This window comes from Coccinella septempunctata, chromosome 1 (assembly GCF_907165205.1).
Source record: "Coccinella septempunctata chromosome 1, icCocSept1.1, whole genome shotgun sequence".
NCBI classification, from domain to species: domain Eukaryota; kingdom Metazoa; phylum Arthropoda; class Insecta; order Coleoptera; family Coccinellidae; genus Coccinella; species Coccinella septempunctata.
Window position 1 is genome coordinate 1,392,255 of NC_058189.1, and position 21,696 is coordinate 1,413,950.

General features: G+C 38.0%; 1 protein-coding gene across 6 annotated transcripts in view; it reads right to left on the reverse strand.

Annotated features, from left to right (window-relative positions):
• The window catches only part of LOC123311204 (protein bric-a-brac 1-like), a 337,498-nt gene that overhangs the window by 169,954 nt on the left and 145,848 nt on the right, over positions 1-21,696 (reverse strand). The window lies entirely within an intron of this gene.

The window sequence follows — 21,696 nt, forward strand, 5'->3', positions numbered from 1 at the left end:
GATGAATGTTTTTCGAACACAAGATATTACCCACTACATCCAGTTTTCTCATTATGACCATAATGTAGAACAAAGATACCAACATTTCAAAGAACCCAACTCTTGATACTAACGCGGACGTTATCTAACGAATATTTGAACGTTTTGTAAAATAAAAGTTTTTTTCATATTTTCTCGTATAATGCAGCGTTTTCTAGTAATTTGATGTTTGAAAATGAAAAATAGCTTCGAAATTCGAAAAATTGGCTACTTTAACTGAGTACAACTCTGTTTGTCACAGATTTAGTTATACTGAAGGTAATTTTGTCTTTCCAGGGATGACACAGCTCATTATGAAAACTCAAAATCTGGACAGCCCTAATATTAAAATTGTAAAATACCTAGCCGTTAATTAGGGGTTGGAGTGCAATTATGGTATTAAAAAAGTGCCTGTAGAATGTAACAACGGATTTCGAATACCAATTCAAATAAGCGAGGCACTCAGCTTCATTGAAAATGACAATTTCTAAATTATCGTTTATAACTCAAAATCTATGAACGTTAGGCTGGATCTGTTTTCAGTTTTGGATTAGTCAAGAAAAAGAGCTAAATCCCTTCAATAGACAACGAATTTTGCCCACCCTGTACATAATTGAAAATGTATGTAATTCACCCATTTTATTTGGGGGTACAAAAATTCACATCGAAGGTACCTTTGAGTATCGAAGAAATAAAAAACAGTGGAGCTCAAAAACTTCCCATATTCCATGTTGTGAACAAAATACCGCTTTATATGAGGCACATGTAAGCACCATTGGGGTTGAGAAAAATGCCGGTGTGATGGCACATTTCGCTCCAAAACTAACACACATGTTTTAACTTATTTAGGTAACCCAAATCTCATTATTTCGAAAACAGGTCACCAACTATCAAAGAGATCAAGTTCAACGAACCTTTTAATCTGATTTAGGCATGATGATTATATCACGAATATCCGAAAAAAAAAATACAAAAACGTCGGCCGCAAAACTGCATAAAATCACGAAAGCTCGTACTGCTCTGATCGGAAAAGGCCTTCCGCTGAACGGACATATAAAATAACAAAATTTCGACAGATGATTGGATTAACAGTGAGAGCAACTTGTACCCCATATTCCATAAAATAACTTAGGGCCGGACGGGAATCGGACGGGACGTGTAGAAAGCACTTCATTATAAAAACCTTTTTACGTTGTGTCCGTTCAAACAAATCGGATTTGATTAGTGTACCGGCACACATAAAAAGGTACGCGGGGAATTTTTTTAGCGTTCAATCGAACGGCCAGAGCTGTTTTTCTTTTTGAACTGGGGTGTAAGGGGGAAGGATGCGTTTTATAGCCTTTCCCCTCAAATGCCAACCTCACCTACTCGCGGTGCACCCTGTTCTTACAAACATTAGCGGTATAACTCTGTTTCATATAATTACCTAGCATGAACATTGGCTTGAGCAGGAAATGGCTCTCTGCGATGCTTAGGCTACGTCTTGGACTTTGTCGTCTCAGGATACCTATGCCTCAAGATAACCTAGTCGAAAACACAACCAAAGTTGCACTGACAGCGCTACCAGTACAGCTTTTAAACACCTTCTAACGCAACTCCTACAAAAAGATGGATCAGTTGAACAGGACAAAATTTGTATCCGGAGGTAAAATACCCTCCCATTCGGATCTCCGGGGGAGGGTGCCTGAGCGAGTGAATCATCGTACAACCACCGATGAAAAGCACATAGCTTTTGCAGCATGGAACGTCAGAACCTTGCTGGACAACCCTAAGGCCGACCGACCAGAAAGGCGTACTGCCCTAATCGATAAGGAACTGCAACGAACATCCATTGCAATAGTTGCCTTAAGCGAGACACGCTTTTCGGACGAAGGTAGCTTGGTAGAACAAACGTATACTTGCCGGAAGGCGAAATCAGCCAACATGGCGTAGGCTTTGCCATTAGAAACGACCTGGTCGCCAAACTAACCGAAAATCCAATTAGCATCTCAGAACGTTTAATGACCCTAGGCTTTCCTGCAGCAAATAACACTTTCGTGAACATCATTGCAGTATACGCACACACTTTGAACTCCTCTGACAACTTAAAGGACACTTTCTACGAAACACTCGTTGCTACATTAAGTAAAATTTCAAAACGGGAACGAATTATCCTTCTTGGAGACTTCAACGCCAGTATATGGGTGGGTATATGCCAAGACGCAGAACTGTGGCCAGGAATAATAGGGAAACACGGCACAGACAGCATCAATTCGAACGGAGAACGTCTGCTGGCTCTCTGTGCAGAACAAAATCTGTGTATAACGAACACCTATTTTATTACGAGACTCAATTCAAGAGGAACCTGGCGCCACCCGCGCTCAGGGCATACTCTCGACTATGTAATCGTGAGAAGAAAAGATCTCAAAGAGGTGTTGATCACTGAACCCAGAGCAGATCTGGAATGCTGGACTGATCATAGGCTGGTAATCTCGAGAATGAAGACCTCAATGCTCCCAAAATACCAACGCAAGCCAAAGTTACTAAGAGAGCGCCTTCAAATCTCCAAACTACAAAACCCCTTCTACAACAGAAAGATTCACAGCTGCCGTCAAAGATAGCCTAACACCACCGGATCATAACGACGACATTGAGAGTCAGACTGGTTCGCCGACAACGAAACTCTTTTTAAACTGGTCACTAAAACGGTGTAGACCCCTCTTACTAGTACTATTCTTCAACTGACCGATTAAATTTCACTCCTCACATGCCTGCACTCTCAACCATCACCTATCTTTGCTGCCGCATCTTCCACCAACCTGCCAAATCCAATCCCAATTTTTCCGTACCTAATCAGCTTTCAGGGCTCTAAGCTGTCGATACCGCTTCCATTTTACTATACATCAAGTAGGTGAACTTCCACTCGATGCATACAGTCTGGTGCAGTTTGCAAGTGGCGTAGTGTTAACGATCAAATGGGAGTAACCAGAGCTCGTTTGATGCTCTTAATGCTGCGCCGAAACCTGCTGGAATTGAGTTACGAAGGCACATAATGGGAGTCATAGCCGATGTCAGTGTCGTGGCATCTCTAACTCCCATAACAAGATCATGATCTCACTCAGAAATTATGACCGGCTTTTATACAGAAGGAAAGAATTTTTCCATAGAAGGATAGTGTCGACTTCGTCATTCAAGTGAAAAACATATGCGAGTAGGATACTGCATTTTATTCACCATTCTGAAATGATTACTTCCAAAATATTTCACCTCTATTTCAATGACATCTCTATTCACCTCAATACTCCCTACTTCTCACTTCTCTACATAGCAATATTCTCTATGTTGAGAGCCTCTATCTGTGATTATAACCATGAAGTTCAGTGTACAATCAGTGAATAGTTCATTAATCACAAGTGATGTATGAGTGTCATATTGCTTAATTTATCGATGGATACAAATGATTTTTTATATCGATTGAAATTCATTCTGGGGGATTATGCATTTCCTGAAACTTTTTAGGGTTTTCACTCCCTATCTCTGGAACAAAATCAATTAAAAAAATTGAAATAAACTATTTGTCCCTGCGTAAATTCAAAATTAAATGAATCAACGTTTCTATGCAGTCTCTGTTTCTATGTATTGACAATTAATGTCAAATAAAAGCAACAATTAAGAAGATTTTCGGAAATTGATTTTCGTCTGATGAAGGAGTCTGATATAGACTCCGAAACGTGACTATTGCCGAGTACCCAAGTTAGTTATTTTTCCCTAATATTGTATATGTACATACTGTATTTCTGAAATTATTTCTCATCATCATGGCATGTCACCTTTGTTACTTATTCATAGTTTATAAAAAATATACAGGGTGTCCCGGGAGTAACAGTGCATACATACGGAATTTATTGAAACTTGAAAGGTCATTGACGCATGCTGGGATCGGGTCAGAGAGATATCGATTATTTCAATATTCCAGGGCCGGGCTCATCAATCCTTGGTATCACTCAAAGTTGTCACATCTACAATTCTATTCTTTTTGATTTTTCATTCATCGTTCAACACAAAATAATGGCAAGCGCCTTCGCCATTTTGCAACTAGCGCAAAGTTCATATCATATTTAATGGATACAAAGATACAATTCCGGGAATTAAACACACAAAATATGGTCCTCTTGATACTTGATGACTCAATTGAAAAAAATTGCAAGAAACGCATTTCCTGCGATTTTTTTTGTGGTCCCTCATTTGGTGTTGTGTGGTATCAATTTATTGTGTTTTAATTGTCACAGGTTTATTATGCATTCAGAAGCCTTCGAACTTGAACAATTAGTGTGTTGTTTAATGAGCTACAGCCGTCACACAAGATCTGCTAATACGGCTCACTACGCAACGTCCCTTCTTCACATAATCCCGAATCAATTTTCTATTGAATTTATAAATTAAACGTACCTCCGGTGCTTAAATTCGATTGAGTAAATATATGTATAAGGATAAGATCTATTGAAATTGTCGTTTTCTTTGGGACTTACCACCAAGAACTTCCCTCGTGTTGCTTGACAGTAAATTCAAGATATTTTCGAAAGAGCTTACCTGAAAAAGAAAATGGAATTAAAATACTATACGTGATGAGAAAAATGTTAGAAACTGCATTGTAAATTATATGAATATAAAGAGTAGCTCGTATGTGTATATATTTTTTGTATACGTCCTGATAGAGTATTATTATTATTAAATTCAAATCTGGTTATTCACCAGTTAACACGGAGAAAAAAATAATCTTTGGTCGATGGAAACATCCATAGAATTCCCGATTTGAAATTAATGACATTTCTTCGCGGATGGATAACATTTGAATCAGAATATTTTATAAAGCATTCTCAGCCATATGAGACGTAATAACTTGCGGTTATTTTAAGCCTAGCCGCGCACACAAAGTTTCATATCTGTTTATTTGGACTGGCGTCGAAGAGTAATTTTCGCCAGCGTTTAATGTATTTATTAATGGATTGTTTATTAATGTTGTATTATTTCATTATAATCCACTATGAGCTCGGATCAATGTGTACATCTATCTCGCGGTATCGTTTTCAATTTCAAACAGCCTAAATGCGAAATTATGTTGTCGTTAACCGTAGGAAATGATATTTATTTCGGCTGTTGGTATTATTATTCCGCGTTATTATTTGATCGCCGTCACAGGCCAAATTCCGACACTGCGAATATACAGTTGCAATTGAATAACAACAGAATGTTTGAAAAAATATTGCGGTAATGACATCGGTTTTGTTTCATGTGGATAAACACATCTACGGCTGAAAATATAAAATTTCTATATGGTATTCTATGTAGATCATTGAAATTCAACAAATTATTTCAATACCATGTTTATTTTTTTAGTATGCGAAACGATGAATTCGTCACATGATTGTCCCAGAACTTTATGGAGTGCTGTATAGTGACAAAAAATTTGCCCAAAGATTTTCCGCTTCGAAAGTTTAACAAGTTATAGTATATCCAAATCCAAGAGGCCACCGGTAAACATTGCAGCATGAAGTGATCACGCGTCAAGAACGTGATAACGCAGAGGTGTACTAATAAATTGAATTCCGAGAGCGTTATATTTTAAAACTTTTTGAGTGTTCCAGTTTCGGTGAAAAATGTGTATGCTTATCTACGAGTCTGAGTAATGAACAATTAATCTAAAGTTCCCACTTTAATAAATACTATGTATATAAATGTGTAACAATATTTTTTTTGTAAAAGTGACTACCCCGTAGTGTCGTCAGAAGATGCAGAACTTTCCTCTAAGTTGACGATGACTGGTGTTATATCATCCATAATATTATCCAGTTTCCACATGTCTACCTCAACTTTTTGTTTGACAGGTTTCATGCACTTTCTCCATCTTTCGGAAGTAACCCGTGAGAGAGCCTCTTGAAAAAGATTTTGGACGTCAGCCATTTTAAATGTGGTGTTTTTATCTGCCACAAAATTCTTGACATCGGCCCAAATCAATTCAATAGGGTTCAGTTCGCAGTGGTAGGGCGGTAATCTAAGTACAGTAATATTTTGGGCCTTTGCGGTTTCATCCACAATGTATTTTTCAAAGTTTTCTTTGTTCTGCCTGACTATCTGCAACTATTGCGCTTTTATGAGGTCAGGGGTGAAATCAATATTTTTCTCCCTCAACCATTGTTGGATATCACTCTTTCTGAATTGTGAATTAGGAATTTTTTCCATTTTCCTTGAATGGTAAGGAGCATTATCTAAAACTACTATAGAATTTTCCTCCAATTTAGGAACTATACCCTCGACCACTTTTCGAAGGACTGACCATCCATTTCTTCATGGTAGTCACCAGTTTTTTTGGATTGGAAAGTCCAGAGTCCTCCAGTTAAAAAACCAGAGTCACTGCCAATATGACACACTATAATTCTTTGCCCTTTGCCTGGAAAAATATATTCACTTCATTTGAAAAAGAATGTTGAAATTGTTTTCCACCAAAAAGGTACTTACATCAAGTTTCACAAAACTTTGATTGCTCGATCAACGATTTGGCATTCGATTTCCCGAAGGAAATCATTGAAACTTTCATATTTCCGAATATATTGGAGGAGTAGCAGTTGAGAATCATCAAATGGGCGTGTATAGATAATTATTTGGTGAAAGAATGATATTCAGAATGCTTATGACCAACTTATCGACTGAAAACTAATTGACGTTCATCCGTCACTCGATCGTTGATTCTCTGATCAAGCTTTATGAAACCAAAGGGTTAAACTCAAAACTCAAGACCTTCCCAGACGGATTTTTAATCCAGTAGATAATCCAGCAAGTAACGCTTGGCGAGAAGATGTAACTGTTTCATCGGTCCACACTTTGGATTTAGTATGACCGGTATTTACCCAAGTTTCATCCAAGCAGTAAATCTTCCTGATTCATCACGGAAGGTCCTAATTTTCGTGAGATAGTTTCTTCTCCAACATTTAATGTCGTCACGGTTCATTGAAAAACTGTTGCGTTGGCGACGTCCATATTTGAAATTAAGTTTTTTCAATATTATAGAGAAGGTACTCTTCTTAAAATTTGGCAAGTTCGAGTCTTCATTAACTATTTTTAATACTTTCTCTATAGTCGGGTGTTCATTTCTGAAGAAAAACTCGTGAACTTTTCGCCGTATTACATTTTTATCGAAATCTGATAAGGACTCCCATTTGGTGGTCCGATTTTGATTTGTTGCCGGCTGTGATAGAACACCGGAATTTATGTATTCGGAAATAATTCTCCTAACACTTCGAGCTCTAATGCCAAGTCTCTCAGCAACTCGGAGTTCTACGTCCTTTAAACACATTCCTGCATTTTGAATAATCTCAATTTTATAAGTATTCAAAATCATATCTTTTATCTCGTCACTGAAGTGTCGTTTCAGACGTCCCTTTTTTGGAGGACTTAAGTCAACACGCGATTCCTCAGCAGTATCAGTACTTGATATTATCTTAAATGCTTGTAACTTGAATAACTTGCTACAACTATAAACCAATTTACGAAAGAAAAAGCAATGAATGATCTCTGCAGTTCTGCACAACAATTCGCATACAATCAATGAATCAAACGTAATGCGGTACTGCATTACTCCCACCTGCAAACATGGCGTTCCTGAAGCTTTGACCAATAAGAGTAGTACCTTAAATAAGATCACGCGTTAGTCAGTGTGTTTACGCTGGCCTCTCGGATTTGGATAGACTATAGATTGCAACAAGCCACTCGAAGAGCTACTTTAATCACTTTAATATCAAGTATCCAGGATACCCCGTACGACTATTTTGAGTAGGTCAGTATTATCCAGCATTAGCTTCGCTTATATCATAAAACAGATTAACGCCACTACCGACTGAATGAAGCAGAGGACCTTTTGTTGAAAGCCAGCAGCGGCATCGAAGTATTAAATAAATCGAAGCGACACCTGGCGAAGGGAGAAGAGAAATGTACGTAGATATCTACCTTTGAGTAGCCATGTATGAGAAAGCTTAGGTCGTTGAACGCCAGGTGTCGCATCGAGTTATTTGATACTTTGATGCCGCTGCTGGCTTTCAACAAAAGGTCCTCTGCTTCATTCAGTCTGCGATGTCGTTTGGTGGAGTCATGTGATACTAACGAGCTCAAACAAGAGCGAAACCGGTCTATAACTACTTACCATCGATGTGGGCACGTTCTCCATGGCATACTGAAAGTGTAGAATTTTGCCACTCCGAGGTATGACTCGACAATCGATAATATCATTTATATGTATATGTTTTACTCTTCAACCATCAAAATACATATATCGATATTGTATAATCTACCCTCCAAAGAATTCAAATACTTCACATTTGAGAAGAAATGAAGAAAATCTTGATCCTTGATTGGCATTCAAAATATGTATCCAATGAGAAACCAAACTGCAATAAATTATCTCATCAACCTACATAACGTTTCTCCAATTGAACCGAGGATCAGAAAACCATCGCGTCTTCAAAAGTCGACACTCCCCTAACGCGAATCGCCATTTTTTCCACCCCGAGCCAATTTGACAATAAATTAATCGAATTATGCGCATTAAACAGACTCAGGTCGTTCCCAGGTATAGGGTGGAGGAGGGCGATTGACGAGCGTCAGAAAAATCCCCGATGCTGATGCCATTGCACAACAGGATATGGATGCATTTCCGTTCTCAAAGGGGTTTGTAATTATGGCCGTTAATGTGATTACTTCGTTTCTGAGCACAGTCCATTAGGCCCTTGCTCGGCGCAATTATTCCATATCGCTTATGTCAGATTTATACCGAAACGCCGATGAGACCTACGAACCGCCGATGTGACTTGTCAAGGCGCATGATAGACGACATATATGGCGTCAATTTGCCTCCATTATGTTAAGTAAGCGAATACGAAAGATTTGCATCCCTTCAGTAACAATCTGGGGAGTAAAACAGCGATCGGCCGAATTATAGTCGGACGTTGATGGTCAGATTGGCTGATAGAATCACAGTTAAAGTGAGAATTCATTCCCTCAATCATATCTATATCACCACAGACAGCCAGGCCACGCTGAGGTCCCTGGAATCACACTGCCAGAGATCTCTGACATGGGAGTGCCGTAATAACATAAGGCAACTGTCCAGAGGCAATAAAGAGACTCTACTGTGGCTACCAAGGCATTGTGGTGTTGAAGGAAATGAAAAAGCCGATGAACTTGCAAAAAATAACATCAAGATTAACACCTGCTGGACCTGAGCCTTTCTTTGGACTTGGAAAATACCAATACATAGCGATAAGGAACGGCTGGCAGGTGACGAGGGAGCCCAGGATTAGGGACAGGGAAGGAAAACTTTTAAAACCCGACCTTCTTCTAACTAAAGATCAGCACGTCATAATATCTGACGTTTCAGTTAGCTGGGAGTGCCCAGAGCCTTTGAGCATGGCTTACGCAGTTAAAAAAGCCATATACTCCACTCCCACCTTCCTAGAGAAGGTTGAAGAACAATATCCCGATAAAATTATCGAAGTACTTCCGCTCATTGTGGGTGCTAGGGCAGGATGGTGCCCTGAAAACCTGAACATCATCAAGATGGTTGGCGCTACGGATGCGGATATTGGAGACATAATCCATACCGCTCTGAGGGGTGGCTGCATCATACACAAGCAGTTCAACCGCGTGGTGTGGCGCAGTTCTCGTAGGGTTCGTGTAGTTCGTCCCACTGCAAGATCTCAGTGGTAAAGCTTCAGCTGGTCTCGCGAGTGCGGGTACCGGTTGTGTGTTCGGGCTACTGGTGCGGCTATGGATGCTGTTCGAGAGAGTTTGTTCGTGCGATAGTGTTCGTGAACTTCGTTCTATAAGTGGTGTACTGACTTGTTCTCTCTCTGTTGTTTGTCAAAGATGTGATGTACTGGTCTATTGTTTTTATTTTTTTAACTTTTGAACCTGACATTGAGTCATCTCTGAGGTCATGTGACCCATTAGCTCAAGATTTTGATCTGCTTGTACTACCTGTAGTCTGAATACCGAATAAAGCCTTATAACAGCGGTCCAACAATGGAAGTTAAACAACAGAATAACCCTCTGGAGAAACAGTCTTGAACTTACTAAGATAAAGAAATTCGTGTTGATTTCACCGAACTACACCAGAAAACTGCTAAAGCGGTCACTAGCTGAGCTTCGAGTGATGGTGGGACTGCTGACAAGGTACTGTCGGTAAATATATCATTTGTACCTTATGGGAAAGTTGGCAGATAAGATTTGTAGGATCTGTGGATCAGAAGCAGAAACAGCTGAACACGTGGTAAGCAAGTGTCCAGAGCTGGCTGGCCTAAGAGCTATTCATATGGGGAAACCCGTCCTGGATACTCGCGAGGTAACGGCCAAAGCCCCAAAGGATGTTGTCGGTTTTATCAACACCATTGACGACCTCCTTATGTTCCTGTGAATGGGATATTAGAATATCATCAATCACCCTCATAAATCTAGCAATCTCCCTAGGTCTATTCGTAGTCACATGGTGAGAATAAACATCTGGCTTATCCAAGTGATATTAGAGGGGCAAGCTCTGGGCAATTTAACTTTATATGTTTTACAGTTTGCTTCTTTGGGTTAAAGCTCCTGTAAATGTCATCTGCTGATTCGCCCATTCAACGCAGAAGGTATAATATTTGTACCGAAAGTGCCTCGTGAGCAGTCCTACAATACTCCAAGAAGCTTTGGCCAAGGCAACTGCTTCTTTGTGCAAGACGCTGAAATATTCTCCTAGAATTCTTCTACATGTTTTGTGTCCCAAGACCACAAGGGGTCTCAAGTTCGACATTTTAAACTTTGATGCACTTTTCGCAAGTTCATCAGGTTCTCATTACTTGATGCATAGCGTCCTGTCACCCGTAGAGAGTCACTTTATTAACTCTATCCCCTTGCTGTATGATATTCCGGCATTCCCAGGACAGCAGAATGATAGATGGATCACAAAGAGAACACCATCCACTTCGACAAGAAATGCGGGGATATCAGGAACCTAACGAACGAAGGACTCCAACAGAGCTTAATCCTTTTGGTATCTGAGATATCTGGGATGAGTGAATGTTCCTCTGGAGAGAAGTGTGAAAGCCGTAAGGCTAACGTGAAAAATTATGTCAGAATGTTCAATGTGCCTAATTTCCACTAGTTGTGATGTCTCCTTGAAATAAGATATGACCCTTTCCAAAGCTAGCCCTCTTATTCCTAAATTTCTCAGCTTTCTGGTTGTGTACTTTATTGAGCTCCACACAGTCGAATGCTCTAGATAATTCCAGAAATAGTCATAAGGCAAGACTTCCATCCTCAAAGGCATTTGGTGAAGTAGTATATGGAAGTCTGTATAGATCTTCCTTTCAGATATCCATGTTGTCTTTCAGAGAATGTGTACCAAAATCAGATGGGTCTCCTTGCTAGAGCATGGGCTTCACCATGGCTATCTTGAGTTTGTTTGCAAATACACCATTCATATTCATATTCGTAGTCAAGTTGACCATAGAATTTTGAAGATTGATGTTCTGGGTATAAAACACGATTATTAGCTTGTGTCACCACATTATTCATATGTCACAGTCATAAATGACTTTTCTGAAGCTCACACAAAATCCAGAGTTGATGTTTTCTCCAACTTCATCGTCATCTTGAATGGTCTGTTTTTGCTGGTGTTTTTGGTGAAACGATTCATTTTGACGATCAGGTGTGCAAATTCTGAGAAAGAATGTAAAAAACTGGTTCGAGTTAGTTAATAAAACTACCTGAATTTGGAGAACATCACAAAGAAATGTCAATCAGACATTGCTCCGGTAAGCTGAATTCATTTCAACATTCCGCATTCAACTGAACGAACAGAAATCGAAAAAGGTCATTTACATGTCCTCATAACATCGTACATACATAATAAAAAACCCAAAAATAAGAACAATGGACTCTATTAATAATTCTTCCTATTGTTATTCGTCCACTCAAATGTGTAAGTTTGTATAAGGTTCTTGTTTTGGTAGCACGATAAACATGTACAGTTAAGTCGAGCTATTCACATTTTGAATAATAGATTGCTAACATATCATTGTTTCCGGTTTTATTTCGTTATGTGTCAGACGAAGACAATGACCAAACTTTATTGTGTTCTTTATATAATCATATATCGATTCGAGAAGTTTGTGTTTGTACATGAAGGACTCGTTGGCCGAGCAGTAGCCAGAAATGCAAATAGAGTGGCTTGGAAACATTCGTATGACATAAAAATATATTCATATCATCGCGTTTATTCGAAAAAGGGAATGATGCGAGAATCCATTAATAAAGTTTGATAATATTGATAACGAGTAGCTGGTGTACTGTAAAAACAAAGAAAATAAAAAGAGAGTGTATGGAAAAAATACGAAATTGATAAGTTGGAATGGACGAAGTAATAGATATACAATAAACGAGGAATATATTGATCAAAAAATATCGAAGCGATTGGGTATCTCATCTATGATTTGATTTATAGATTCCCATAGAAATCGCAATAATATTTTATCACGCAGTTCGCCTAAAATTGAGCGTATCAATTTCCAAACGAATATATAATAAAATACAAAACAAATTCATATCATGCCCATTTCCCAAGAACAAAAACAATACTCGTTTAGAAGAGCTTAATTGCACATTCGGCCGAAAGCAATCATCCTCTGATGAAGAAGTCGAAAATTGGCTTGTATGATAAACTGTATATTACTCTTTTATCGGAATTATATATCATCAATATTTTTTATGGCTCCCGAGTAATGCCATTGGATACGGTTAATCAGTTTTGCTAGGCGAATTGGAGATATATCTTCCAGGACTATATTTTATTTAGTTTCACAAAACGTTATTTTTGTTCGAATCGTTTTGGCATGAATCGTCGTTATGTTCAGCATTTAAATCTTGGATGTCGAAGTAATTAGTGAAATCATCCCAGAAACTGACTCTTATTGATAGCTACTGTTGAGTATCAATACCCAATACACTTGGTTATATTATAATATGCACGTTGAATAATATACAATTTACACTTACTATCAAAATAGTAACTCCTTGACTTTTCACACCATTTTGAAAAATTCTTTATTGACAAAACAATGAATTATTCAACATTCCGTGACTTTTCGTCATAATGGACGTTGAGGTTCAAGAAATTGAAATTCGATCGTTGTTATATACCAACATATGAACTGGTCGATGGAGCAATAATATAATATTATAATGAATCTCGCATTGCACTGGAATTTGAGAGACTGAACGTGTATCCAAGACCACCCTGATACAGGCTAGAGCATACAGACCAATCGATGAATACAATAGTTAGTTTGATCCACTGAATAATTAACCCACACGTATAATTATATGCGACCTAATGACAACGTTGGAGTTGGCTAAATATAAAACTAGTTGAAATCTAGTTACGAACCGCTGCAGAGTTTCTCGGTTTGTTCGGCCATAGTGATTTCTATAAGAGAGGATGCACGAAATAGAGAAGATTTCTTCATTGAAACCGGAGATAATGAGGTCATATTTTGTTTATGGTTGATATTCTTCTTCGAAATATGCTGAAATTTCTTATCAACTTTGTTGTATCTAAACAACATAACATCTGGATAGGCATTCTGTTTAATTATTTAGCAATTGTTGGAAACGCTCCTGGTTTTGGATTCCATATGATAAGTTGCAGTTGGGGAGCCCAAGATGCTAATGGGGATAGATGGTAGAAACAAAACAAGGTTCAATGATACTTGTATGCATTTCCAGCGGTGAGGTTTTCGAAGATGTAAAAAAAATTGTCAGGTGTATATACGAGCAAGTCAGATTAAGATACCGTATATGCCCTACTTGTCTCTGATAATGAATTCATGTTGATCTGACAGTTTGCGTGGTACAGCTTGGCCCGAGGCCTGGCCGTAGTGTTGAAAAAGTTGAAGAAATTTTCAAGCGTGTCTCATTTGTTGGAGGATATGTTAAGTGGACCCAAAGGAAGCTACTTTTAAAGAGACTGAAATGTCGGACGTGACGCAAGGTCACAGCAGTCCTTTGAAAATGGTTGGTGTTCTAGTAATTCAAACCCTAAATCACGAATTTTTTGCATGGCAACATGAGATTTGTGTGCAGGGGAGTTGTCCCGCAAAAACAAAACACCTTTGGATAGCTTTACGCGTCTTTTCTCTTGAGTGGTCAGTGAGTCGAATAGTAATCTCCGGTTATTGTTCTGCCCTCATACAAAAAATCGATCATTATTACTCGATGGCAATCCCAAAAAACTGAAGCAAGAACTTTTCCAGCAAATTTTTGGACACGAAATTTCGTAGGTCTTGGAGAACCAGAGTGTCGCCATTCAATCGATTGTTGCTTTGTTTCTGGATCGTAGAAATGTACCCAAGTCTCATCCATTCTAACAATTCGGTTTAAGAAGTCTATATCGTTTTCAAATCTAGCACAGATCGAACGCGATGCTTCTACCCTTGCACGATTTTGGTCAACATTGAAACATTTGGAGACCCATTTTGCAGCAATTTTTCTCATGTCCAAATTGACGTGAACCATATGATGAACGCGTTCGTATGAAATATTCAGTGCTTCAGATATCCGTTTTAGCCCAATTCAACGGTCTGATGAAATCATGTCATGAACTGCATCGATATTTTTGGGGACTGACACAGAAACTGGCCTTCCCGATCGGTCATCATCTTCAATGGAAAATTTACCTCTTTTGAAGCTTGCAGTCCAATTTTTTACGATCGCATAGGAAAAACATTGATCACCATATTATGCATATCTTCTTAAATCTGCTTACCTCTTAACCCTTTTAAATACAGGTACTTGATGATGGCTCGATACTCCAATTTTTCGATTTTCACAATTTCGGTGCACATCTTTCTTTCAAATTATTGCGTAACTCTGGTTTAGTTCTTTGACCTCAAAATTCACACTGACACTTCTAATGAGTTATTGTTCGTTGCTATGGTAACGCAATTTTTTTTTATGCATGGAACTGATTTAGGTTAACTAGATACATCCTCGTATACTTTTCAACATGTAATTAACCACGTATTATATCTTAATCTGACACGCTCAAGTATGTACAATCGTCGTTTTTTTATATTCTGACAGGGTGGCCCAGACAATTCCCCCTATATATCGGTCAAATTTTTGGTAGAGGTACACTACAGGGTCCAAGGTCTCATCCTCTATATTAATCTGACACGCACGAGTAAATAGCGATTTTCTCTCTAGGGTTCCCCAACTATTATGACACTACTCAGGAAGTTTTTTCGTGTTTTGTGCATAACATATAAAGTTTTGGTCACAGAACACTTGAGAATTTTCTGCGGTTTTATGACGATGATACACCCTGTTTCAACAATATGGAGATCAACGCTTGATTGGCACCTCAGTGTTTTAATTTGAATTGATAACACGACTCTACAAAAAATTTTTCGTTCTTTGTCCTAACGTTTATACTAGGATTTTCCGGTTAATTATGCGCCAAAACGAAAAGAAAATACCTTTTTTTGGTATAAAGTTTGCTTTTGTGATAGTTATAGTATTAATACTCATTCTTCATTTTTTTTTATAATTTTTAATAATTCAAAAACCGTGCGATGAGAGAGGGGTGTTCACCCTTACAAAGTGTCACTAGTGAGCACTCGAGCCATAAACAATGATAAGGTGTTGTTAACAAGCCCAGACAAACTTCAAATGTCGTCAAGAAAGTGTAAATACGATGCTGATGCATTTTGTTTTATATGTTGTCAATTTATTATAATTCGTGACGTGAAATACGAATTAAAGACATTTCACGTTCTCTCTGAAGCCTATGAAGCATATTTTGACTTTTCTGTTTGGAATCAAGACAAGCCATGGGCTCTACATGTTGCTTGTAGTTATTGTAAATGATAAAGTTGAATCAGTCTCCTAAACACAGAAGCAAACTTTTTCTTGCCATATATTTTTTTTTCGTCTAATTAGGATCTAAACTATCGAAATTTCATGTTTTGCAGTCAAATTTGGTGTTGACCCGTGTAATTTGTGTGCATGACATTGATTTAGCATCCTGTACCTTGTGACATGATGCAGGGTGGGTTAACATTTATTTCTCTCGTCCCACTCTGAAGATTTATCATAGAAATAATCCACCAAAAGGAAACCCCGAAATGCACTTCACACAAGAACGGAGCAGCAGCAAATTTCGGGGACAGATCATAAAGTATAGACCTACATAATGGACAATCTATTGCGAAAATCGGGAACGGTAAAAGCCGTTCGACGGACTCGGAGAAACATAATGAACCCTACTAGAGTGGAAAAGGTCTCGGAGGAGAGAATAATCGATGCCCCGGCATCTTTTCCTGACCTGACCTCAGTCTGGCGCGGCCCTGTACGATGCACTCGGGGGGCCCGCTCATGATGCTGCCCGTCGTAGTAGTCCTCGTCGTCGTCACAAGGTCGTTTTCCCTCCGCACAAAGGTTATTTTCGGTTTCAGCATCGCGGCGGGCGGGATGATCAGCTGATCCTGCACGGCGTACGAACAAAAGAGCACCGAGGAAGGAAGCGGAAACGAAAGTTTCTTCGAATTGTGGAGGGACGGAGTTTCGGCTTCTTTCTCTCCTAACGAAAATGTGCCGGAATTCGAAGAACGATCACCAATTTCAGTTTGAACTTCAGAATCCTCAAAATTATGTCAGTAGGTGTAGTCCATTACAGAATTATTGATATGACAGTAGGCCTTGGAAGTCCAGACGCAGCCTAATATCTGGTCACGAAAGATCTCCAATAGTTGCTCTGATTTCAATCTGGGAAATATGATATAACCTAGAAAACCATTCGAACTGAAGATATTCTGCACCACAAAGGAAGGATGCTCAGAAATTTTGTTTCAAAAATTGCCGATTCTTGACCATCAAATGTTCTTCTGAAATCATTTAGGGTTTCCAGAAGATGCAGGGTCCTCCTAGGTTAAATTCTGATGGATAGATATATGCACAGAATGTTCATTGTTCATGAGAAATCAAATATAGTTACTCTCTTATATCTGAGGGGTTTTTTTTGCTCCTCGTTTGTAACCTTTTTCAGTTCAGGCATGTTCTCGTCGTTTTGAGTTTCTAAGAATTTTTGATCAGTTGAATGGTTTTTCGTTCTTGAAATACCATTCACAATCTGAAAATTTGCGGAACTTATATGAAATGGCCATGGAAATTTGACACATTTCACTGTGTATAGTGCGAAAATGTGGGGATATGACGCTTATCAAAACATTTTTGGGTTTTAATAAATCAACGCTATGTTGCCCGTTCTACGTAAAAGTTTCTGTTATTACGTATTTTATCAATATAATGTCGAATCTTCTCGCAAAATTTGCGACGAACATAATTTAAGTCTATACAAACTGATTGAAGGCATACCAAATCCATTTATTTGCATGGAAAATACAAGAGATCAGTATAATATCATAATATGCACTAGCTTGAGGAGAGTTAATGTTCGTTATCTTCTTTGGCTAAAGTTTGAATACGTTACATCAGTTGTAGATTTCAAAAATATTAACCCGAAGATGAAATGCATATGACGCAGTGGTTGGGAATGGGTATCTCCCGAAGGAATTAACAGATAATTACAAGAATGTTGAATTCTTCAACAAAAATCATCTTGCAAAAATTTAAGTAAAAGGAATTAAAGGAAGTTTCAATCAAGATGAAATTCACCTTTAAACAAAAAATTCACATGAATAAATAATAAGCAGGACAACTGGTGCGTATTTGTGGCTGTTCATCTTAATAAATTGATATAATAATAATAATTATTATTTATAATTAATAAATAATTAGGTATTTATTGGTACCTTAAGACATTTACAATGTATAGGACAAGTCAAATGAAGAATAGAAAAATCAATTTTCTGGAACTTATTCTACGATGACATTAATCGAAAATCCTGTAGTAAACTTTTCGCATTAATTCACTGAAACACAAAATTCTCAAATGCCACCACTTTTTTGGGTCTACCAATAGAGGGAAATTCTTTGTCATCCTCTTCATTCACAATCTTTCTGATTGTGGAAATATTCAGCTGAAATATAAGTCGTTTAGATTCAGATGAAACATTATATAAATTCTCTTATATTGAATATGTTCGCTACCGTCTGACTTATTGTGGATTTTAGAATATCAGGGTATAACTATTTGAATGAGCGGACCAGAATTCTAAATAGCACTTCCTGAAACCCTGTCTCTTTTTTAAATCACTTTCGGCATTTTCGTAATAAAAATTGATATTAGTTGTGGCAGCGGCGTTATGACATTAACGACATTTCATGAGTGCCAACCTTACTCCGTTCTAGTTACAAAAACTTGAGAAAATTATTTCATGGCCAACCAACAGCAAAAATAAATGTGAATGCAGTATAGAGATATTTCTATATATCTAGAGAAAGAATTCAGAAAGCGATAATGAAAATAGAGAAAGTACAGACGTGGAGTTGAAAAATGATTTTTTTGAAAATTTTCTGGTGTTCTTCACTGAATTCCGCACAATTCGTTACTCAGCTTCCGATGGTGCATACAATAAGTACGAAACGTCGATTTTTCCTTCAACTTCGAGGTCAAATGAAACAAGGGATGATGCAAATAAGGGTTCAGACGCCTGACGTCACTGACGTCTCGGAGGGAACGGCTTAGCTAGGATGCGATCGTATTTAATTAATTTGTGGGAATTTGGTAGAACCTCGACGTTCTATTCATTATTCAGATCTCTGAAATAGATATGCGATGCGGAAGACCACACCACTGAAATTTTCTTGAAGTCAACTCTTTAATACATCCGGACAATCTTCGGAGTAAGCTCTACAGGGCGAGTCTTTGACTCGTACAAATATTTCAACAGGAGATTCTTGTTGGCAAAAGGAACACTTTTTTCTTATGCCGTTTTTCGATTCGGCGCTGATAAAAAGATATAGGCATTTTAGGTTTTTATAATGGGTTATGCCACACTAGAGCAAAAAACTCCTTTCAGATTAACAAGCTGTCGATCTTTTAAACAGAGTTGCATTCAGCCAAAGTACCCAATTTTTCGAAGGTCGCAGTAATTTTTCATTTTTCAACATAAACTCTACAGTTACAGAGGCTGACAATTTGAAAATTTGTCTCGTCAAGGATGTTTTCAGAGAAAATGCCGGAACAGGTCAATTTTTATTCGGAGGAGGAAAGTTTCTAGCAGAATTGTAAGTCAAAATCTCCTCAATCTTAGGTGTAGGTGTTGTCACCCCTCAATTCTTAATAGGCAATAGAGGGTGAGCTATACTATGGAAGACCAAAGTATTATGTAGAGGGACATATTGTCTTCTAATCGAGGTTTAGCTCACCCTCTATTCTTATGAAGAATTTAGGGGTGATAGCCCCTACACCTAGGTTCGAGGAGATTTCGGCTTACAATTTTACTCGAAATATGTCCCCCTCCCTTTGAAAATTGATCTGTTCCGGCTTTTTCTTCGAAAACATTCTGGTCGAGACATAATTGGCCTGGCAAGTTTTCAAATTGTCAGCCGCTGTAACTACTTCAAGGACTCAATAAAAATTTGCAAACCATAGTATTCATGTAGAGGGTCAAGTGATCTTTCAATTGAGGTAAATCTCATCCCCTATTCCCTATTAAGAATTTAGGGTAGATCCCTACACCAAGGGTTGCGCAGATTCTTACCCTGTATTGAGCAAGGGTAGTCGAAAATTCTCGCCGAACTTTTGTAGATATTTTTTTTTTTAAGAGCTAATCGCTCAAGTGGAAATCGGTATTGAACAAGCGAGTAAAAGCAGTTGAAAAAGCCCTTGTTGCTAGCAAGAGAACGTTGAAGCTAATTAGTCATCAATTGATCGTTCTAATCAATCAACAATCGTGATGTAGATACCTTTCTCTGGCGATCCCGACGAGAGGAATAAATTAATATATTTCCACCAGTCCTTTCAATACCAACAAAGACGAAAGAGAGTTCTCGTTCGTTTCGCCCTCCCTTCATTAATCTTGCATTCTTCAATTAAAATTTCCCGTTCAATGAGAAAATAAAAACAACGTAAAAAACGACAAATTAATTATTAACGATGATTTGAAATTCAAATTGAGAAAGACTGAATTAAAAATACGTTATGATTTCTGAGTCCGACTGCAACGGCTACGGACTTGTTTGTGCGAACCCTTTCAGTCCGAATGAATTATTTAGTTCGGCGAACGCCTTCGGTATTGAATCAGGAGTTCGACATCTTCGCCATGGAAAAAACCAGAGTTCTGGAGAATCCTCGATGAATTGGCTCGGGCAAAAACTCTGATTGCCGACGATTCTGGAATTAATTGGAAATTTTCCCGTTTTATTGGCGCAGAAGAAAATATTTCAGTTTGGATTGTATATAGGGTGTCCAGGAAGTAGAGACGAATTTGAGAAGGCTATGCGATTTGGCTTTCACCGCTCTTGTAGTCAATTTCTAATTTAGGGTGTAGAAGAAATCAAATGAACTCTAAACTGTAAAAATGATGATATCATAATTGATGATGAACTCTTCATAATGATGATCAGGAACAACCAGGAAACAGTCAAGAAAAACCTTTATTGAACGTCATTCCTTATGTTAGGGGCCTTTCGGAAAAAATGAGACGAATTGGTTCCAAACTCAACATGACAACTGTTTTCAAAACACGAAATGTAAGATTATGAAAGTAAAAACCAAACCATTGAACAAAAATGTCATCTATCTATATATCGCCAACAAGTCTTCGGTTTCAGTACAATATAGATGCATATTTTTATGTATCTACAAGGATATATTAAAAAATTCTTAGCCTAATATGGAACCAACAAAATTTAAATGCCAAAATATTATATTACTCACGCGTTTTTTCTCTATAGTGGTCAGTAATATCGAATAGTAATCTCCGGTTATTGTTCTACCCTCATCCAAAAAATCAATCATGATTATTTCATGGCAATCCCAAAAAACTGAAACAAGATCTTTTTCAGCAGATTTTTGGACCCGAAACTTCTTAAGTCTTGGAGAACCAGAGGTTTGCCGTTCCATCGATTGTTGCTTTGTTTCTGGATCGTAGAAATGTACCCAAGTCTCATCCATAGTAACATTTCGGTTTAAGAAGTCTACATCGTTTTCAAATCGAGCACAGATCGAACGCGATGCTTCTACCCTTGCACGCTTTTGATCAACATTCAAACATTTGGGGATCCATTTTGCAGCAATTTTTCTCATGTCCAAATTGAGGTGAACTATATGATGAACGCGTTCGTATGGAATATTCAGTAATTCAGATATCCATTTTAGCCCAATTCGACGGTCTGATAAAATCATGTCATGAACTGCATCTGCCACAGAAACTGGCTTTTCCGATCGGTCATCATCTTCAGTTGAAAATTTACCTGTTTTGAAGCTTGCAGTCCAATTTTCTCGGTTGCATACGAAGGACATCTTCTTTCTTTTAATTTATTTCGTAATAGGGAATACTCCTTCTGACGAAAATGATGTATTTTTTATGGAATATCTTTGAAACGTCACATTTCGAAATAACCAATTCAACCATTTCCCAAAAAAAAATATTTTGAGCACTTAAAAATGAAAAATAAAAATGGGTATTTAAAATTTAAAGCGTTTCATGT